The following is a 6634-nucleotide window of genomic DNA, read 5'->3' as shown; positions in this document are numbered from 1 at the left end:
AGCTCTTATTTCAGTGCTATCAAATGTATAGCTTTATTACACAAAATAAAAGCCCCAGTAAAATAGGTTCATCTCCATTTCTCACCCATCTTATCCTCTGAAATCAATTTTTAGAATTGAGGAAACTACTTTAGACATTCTCAGTACCCAGTTGCTGGGTGACAACAAATATGTGCTCCTGAGAGCTTGAGAGTTGCACACAATTAAACATGAAAAATGTTAAACTCTTAACTCTGAACCAGGCATTTAAATAACTTGCCTGCTGGCCTTTTAATTTACTGCAAAGCCCTATTTTTAAAACTAAACAAGACAGTTTCACTACCAGGTGAGTTAGCTTTCAACGCATAGTACTTTTCTCTCCTGATAAATGCTATGCAATTAAAATTTTGGATGCAGCCCATGTTAAAGGCATGGTGGTTAAGTGTCATCTCATAAAGTGATCTGTTTGTTATACTTAGTAAGAACACTAGCTATATAGGCATCTCTCTTTTTCTTTTGTTTTTACATGGTAGATGAATGACATTCTGGGTTTAAAGAATCTGTAAAAATAGGGAATGAGCTTTACACTTTAAACCAGCAGCCCAACTCTTCTCCATTGGGGCAGGGGGGACTAGATACATACCTAATTGCAGTATCCAGAGATGTAATTTAAAAGCTATGTGACACATTAAGACAAGACTTACTGTGGCATAAGATTTATGTGAACTAGAACCACTCACATTACAGGTTCTTTAAGTGTCAGTGTACTTCGCCTGTTATGTCTGTCGGGGAATATGCAACAGAGGATATACATTGTAGATGTGATAGTTGGTTCTGGTCCACAAAAGGAGTTCTAGTTGGTTTGTGGTCAGCAGTTAACATGTTTATTGTGTGGCAAAGCTGGCCAATTTTAAAACAGGCCTGATCTTCTGACTGACTGAATAAAAATAATACAGTCAAACCTCGATTGTCGAACGTAATCAGTTCTGGAAGCCTGTTTGGCTTTTGAAATGTTCGACAATCTAGGTGTGGCTTCCGATTGGTTGCAATAGCTTCCTGCACTCAAGCGGAAGCCACGTTGGACGTTTGGCTTCCAAAAAATGTTCAAAAACTGGAGCATTTACTTCCAGGTTTTCGACATTTAGGAGCCAAAATGTACGATAACGGAGGCATTCGGGAACTGAGGCTTGACTACACAGAATCACCAGCTCTCAAGTATTATTTGCTTTTCTCCTTACATGATTTGGCACAGCTTTCTCAAGAGCTCAAGGACTCTGGTGGTGCTGTTGCCTAAACCACTGAGCCTAGGGCTTGCCGATCGGAAGGTCGGTGGTTCGAATCCCCGTGACGGGTGAGCTCCTGTTGCTCGGTCCCAGCTCCTGCCAACCTAGCAGTTCAAAAGCACGCCCAAAAGTGCAAGTAGATAAATAGGTACCACTCCAGCGGGAAAGTAAATGGCATTTCTGTGCACTGCTCTGGTTTCGCCAGAAGCAGCTTAGTCATGCTGGCCACATGATCTGGAAAAACTGTTTGCGGACAAACGTCTGCTCCCTTGGGCAGTAAAGCGAGATGAGCGCCACAACCCCAGAGTCGTTCGCGACTGGACTTAACTGTCAGGGGTCCTTTACCTTTTTTACCTTCTCAAGAGCATGTAACCTACTAGAGTGGACTTCAACTTTCATGCATACTTCAGTTGAATTAGATGTAGAAGGGTCATCCATGTAGGTGACAGTAGCGTTACTCAGGTTATTTCAGACTCATTCTTTCCCCATTCTAATCGTAAAAAGATCAAGAAGCAGTTGGGCCCTGCTAAGCAGACAGCTTAAAAAACCTGAGCCATAACTGTCAAGACAAGATTGGTTCAATGAATATGGGGTCTGACTCTAGAAATCAAAGGCAATTAAATATTCCCTGGAGTGAACAAAAAGGGGTTTTATTTAACTTTCTTTAAAGATGAGTTTTAATCTCCCATTGCCCTAGGCAAGTTGATTCTGTACTATGTAAAGTTGCCTTCTGGTTATTTGCCAGGCTTCATGAGAATCGTAAGGATGCTGTTCTGTTAACAACTCTGTTGTGCAGCTGAAGCCCCCAAGCACCTAGGGACACCATGCTCTTTTTGAAAACTACCATAACCCCATATCATCATTGATGTGTGTGCCAGTTGCCATATATAAACCTGTTGCCTCTACAGCCCACTTTACTCAGCGTGCATGAAAGCTGATGAAACAAATTGAGAGTGGGCCCATCAGGCAGTAGAGGTACTGACTATACAATGTCAAGCAAACCCCTACAATCAAGGAAGCTAATTCTTGATTGCTGTTCTGTATTCATACTGTCAAGACGTAATAGCCTCCCTAGGCCTGCCCAGGCTTTGCAGCAGAGCATGAAGAGGACACTTTGCCCTTACATTTACCGGCATGGATGCAATCCAAACTACCCAGAAATAATGCTGCAAAGCTATTGTCCTATGAAGACAAATGGTTGACAACCACTTACCCAGTAAAGGTGGAGGCGGCGCTATATAAAACATTGAATACGGCACAAATGTTTCTTCGTACTCCACAGCAGCATTTTTGAAACTAAAAGTGCCCACTTGCAAGATCTTCCATATGCACACCCAAGCAAAAACTCACTGGGTACGCATGTTAGGCCCTACACTTTGCTGCCGCTTCACCTCCAAAAGGAGTTGTGATCCCAAAACTCTGGTGTAGCAGTTGTTAGGCCTGTTTTCTTATCACTTATAACTTGCCTAAAGCGTATTAAGCACTGTACACAGATTAAAAATGTATATATTCCAGCCCACACGTTTAGAATCCTAAAGAAGGTATACAAAAGGAAAAATGGGTTTGGAGGGTAGAGGACATTTGTTGGCATCTGTCTCATGAGACAGGAGTGTGCTTCCAGGGGTGAAGTCAAACCGCTTTTTTAGCAGCACCAAAGTGACCTCCCTAGGGTACAAGCCCGGGCAGCATGTATGGAGGTCTTGGGCTGCCCAAATGGTAAGACCCACATCTCAGCCTCACTGATGTGGTCCAAAGGAAAGCAGAACAATATGTTTGATACCAGCTTGGCTGCAGGAGTTGCCAGAAGCAGACATACAAGAAGCCAACTATCTAAGTGACTACACTCTGGATTTGGGTAACGTTTACTCCTCAGCATTTTCTCCCAAGGATATCCCACAAGGCAGTGGAGGTATAGGATCAGTTTTCCTTCTAGATGGGCTACCTTCCCAGGGTAAAGAACCTCACCTCTTCCTCACTTCCTTCTACAGCATGTGCTGAAACCACCTTCTTGACCACAGAACCCACTATTGGTCACATCCGCTCAATCCGCCAGACCCTATCTTTCCATGCAGAGGAAGTCCTTAACTCACAAAGGGTCTGAGACCCATCCGCTACCCTCACCTGATTTAGCCAACCAGTCAAAGCTGTTCCTGGGTATGGCCGCTGTTGTTACTAGGCGCCACAGGTGAGAGATGAGTGCAGGGTGAGGACCAAAGGGGGAGAAACTGCCCCAGAGGTACTGAAGGTTTAAAAGGTAAAGGATCCCTGGACAGTTAAGTCCAGTCAAAGGCGACTGGGGTGCGGCACTCGTCTCATTTCAGGCCAAGGGAGCTGGCATTTGTCCACAGACAGCTTTCAGGGTCATGTGGCCCAGCATGACTGAATCACTTCTGACACAACGGAACACTGACGGAAACCAGAGCACACAGGAATGCCATTTACCTTCCTGCCACAACGATATCTACTTATCTACTTGCACTGGTGTGCTTTCAAACTGCCAGGTGGGCAGAAGTTGGGACAGAGCAATGGAAGCTCACCCCGTCATGCAGATTCGAACTGCTGACCTTCCAATCAGCAAGCCCAAGAGGCTCAGTAGTTTAGACCTCAGCGCCACCTGCGTCCCAGAGGTACTGCCCCTCCCCTAACATCCCATGCACCTCAGGGAAGAGGAAAACAATGAACATAGGCATCAGTTCCTAAAGTTACACCCTTCTGTCTACTTTGGCATTCACAGGTGAGTCTTGTTGCTTATGCAGCCAAAACAGAATCATCTATGGAGTGAAATACCAACAGGCTTGGGGAACACCAAGGTTGCCAAAGCACAAAAGGGGGATAGATAAAAGGAGAAGAGACTGCAGAAACAGCTAAGTGAGAAGTGGGCATGCCATGCTTGGTGGTCATAAAATGCTGACTTGGATGGGACAAGGGGCAGGGGAACAATTTACTGAAAGAAAGTATGAATGGCTAACTGGAACACTGAAAGCAGCACTGAACACTGCTAGATTTTCAGGTCCCATTTGTAAGCTTCATAATCAGTTGCAGAATTCCAAAAACCATCTACTTCTATCATGGGTTCTATCATTTCACTGTTGCAGTGAAATAGATGGGCCACAATTAATTTCCAGAGCTTACGTGGCTGGTACATCCCCAATATTTTCAGAAGCTCACATTTTTAGCTGTCTTCCTATCCTGATCTAATACGTGGATTCAGCAACATGCCAGATCTTCAGCATCTACTGTATATATTGGGCAGCTTTTTTAGAGCACCTTGCTGTTCCTGTTCTTCTTGGAGATCAGGGGTGAGAACCCTTTCTGATGGGCCAGAGAGCTTTATCTCCTCCCACCCATGTAGGCGGGACCACACCTATGTCAATCATCAGTGGTTATCATGCTGAAAGGTGTTGCCCTGAGCACCTGTCTGAGTTTGAGGACAAGAATTTATTTTGATTACTGGAACTGAACTGAGCTCACAGTCCTTCCACACAAAGTTCAATTCCTAATCATCCCAACCATGCTTTATTTCAGCTGTCAAAATTTAAAGGGGGAAAGGGTGGGGTGAGCGCACAACCTTATCTTCTGCCTACCTCTGCAATAAGTGTACCATTATCACCTGCAATTTCTCTACCTTTTTGCAAAGTGTGGAAATGCTATGTGCAATGTGCAGTGCTAGTTGGGTGACTATTTGCATGCACTAGAATGCTAGCAGCACATAGATTTCATGTTCACACAGCGCACTCTTGTGGTGTTTCGTGAGTCTGGCAGCTGTAGTCTGGCAGTCACTCCTAGAGTGACTTGAGCTCACTGTAGCAGAAAAAGAGACTTACCAACTCTGTAATTTAATAGCCAAGGAGGAGTCTCTGCCTAGAGAGTGCTGGGACCAAAACCAACCTTGGAAGAATTGCCCAGTACAGTAGTACAGTGGTACCTCAGGTTACAGACGCTTCAGGTTACAGACCGCTAACCCAGAAACAGTACCTTGGGTTAAGAACTTTGCTTCAGGATGAGAACAGAAATCGCGCAGCGGCAGCGCGAGGCCCCATTAGCTAAAGTGGTACCTCAGGTTAAAAGCAGTTTCAGGTTAAGAACGGACCTCCGGAATGAATTAAGTTCTTAACCCGAGGCACCACTGCACCTCAGGTTACAAACTTAATTCATTCCAGAGGTCCTTTCTTAACCTGAAGTAGCACTTTAGCTAATAGGGCCTCCCGCTGCCACTGCGCTGCCGGCGTGCGATTTCTGTTCTCTGGGGGCAAAGTTCTTAACCCAAGGTACTACTTCCAGGTTAGCAGAGTCTGTAACCTGAAGTGTTTGTAGCCCAAGTTGAATCACATAGGTTTCATGACTAATCAGTCACACATAAAAAGAGGAATTAGCCGAAACATTGTGTTGCTCAAAGCCATACTTAGAAAAGAGACTGGAGAAATTTTGGGAATGTGGCAGCAGTTAGCAAGTTAGCAGAGAACTACAGGGGATGCTTTGCATGCACAAGGTCCCTGGTTAAATCTCTACCATCTCCAAGTAGAGCTAGGAAAGAACCCTGTCTGAAATCCTGCAGAGTGTGTGTTAGTCATTATAGACCATACTTGTTCCCATAGTGAACTGCAAATATATATACTGTATACTGGTATATATTAAATGAAAATATGTTGTGGAATATTGACCCAAGCAAGTATGAATGCAACATAATGTACTTCTGAATATGGAGGAAAAAGTTGTGGATTGGATGGATTTCCTAGAAACAGCTGTAACCCTTTAAGAGAAAATCTGCTTTATTATAGTTTTTCCAGGAGTAAACTGGGCTGGTGGGAATAAAGGAATATTTAATCAGTAGCTCACCTCCCATACAACACCCCACATATAGAAGCCAACTAGAGTGAATCTTTTACAAGTGCTCCTCCCCTGGAGCTGCCCAGTTCTTCTCCATAGAATATGGCAGCAGTGATGTAAGCTGCCCCTGGGGCTGTGCCAGGCCAGATACATTCTGGTGCTAATGGTCCTGTGCCACATCTAGACTAGTTTTGTTTGACGGTCACTGTGTGGAGCTACTTGGAAGCCCCTGAGCTGGTCATCTTCTGCAGCAGTGTCTTGCCTTGCGGACATCAACCTAAAGTTTCCCACATGACAAGGCTTGAATTGCAGTCGCCTTTTTCCAATTTGAGGGCTCTTCTTCCACTGAGCTACCAGATGGGAGCCAAGGTTAGCTCTGTGAGATGTCTGCTGTGAGTCCCACTTGTCCATGGGTCTTTGGCCCTCTCCTTTGCTTAACAGCTGATTCCCTCATGCAAGAAGCAAGGTGCCCCACTTGTTTGGAGTCTTCTGGTCTGGTGACACTATGACAGCTCTATTCCACACAGTGGTATTCAAACCTTCTC

General features: G+C 44.7%; 1 protein-coding gene across 1 annotated transcript in view; it reads right to left on the bottom strand.

Moving 5' to 3' along the window:
• The window catches only part of SENP2 (SUMO specific peptidase 2), a 303654-nt gene that overhangs the window by 210112 nt on the left and 86908 nt on the right, over positions 1-6634 (bottom strand). The gene's annotated exons all lie outside the window — the stretch shown is intronic.

The sequence above is a fragment of the Podarcis erhardii genome (assembly GCF_964252035.2).
Source record: "Podarcis erhardii genome assembly, chromosome: 5".
Classification (NCBI taxonomy): Eukaryota; Metazoa; Chordata; class Lepidosauria; order Squamata; family Lacertidae; genus Podarcis; species Podarcis erhardii.
This window is presented reverse-complemented; position numbering and strand designations above follow the sequence as displayed.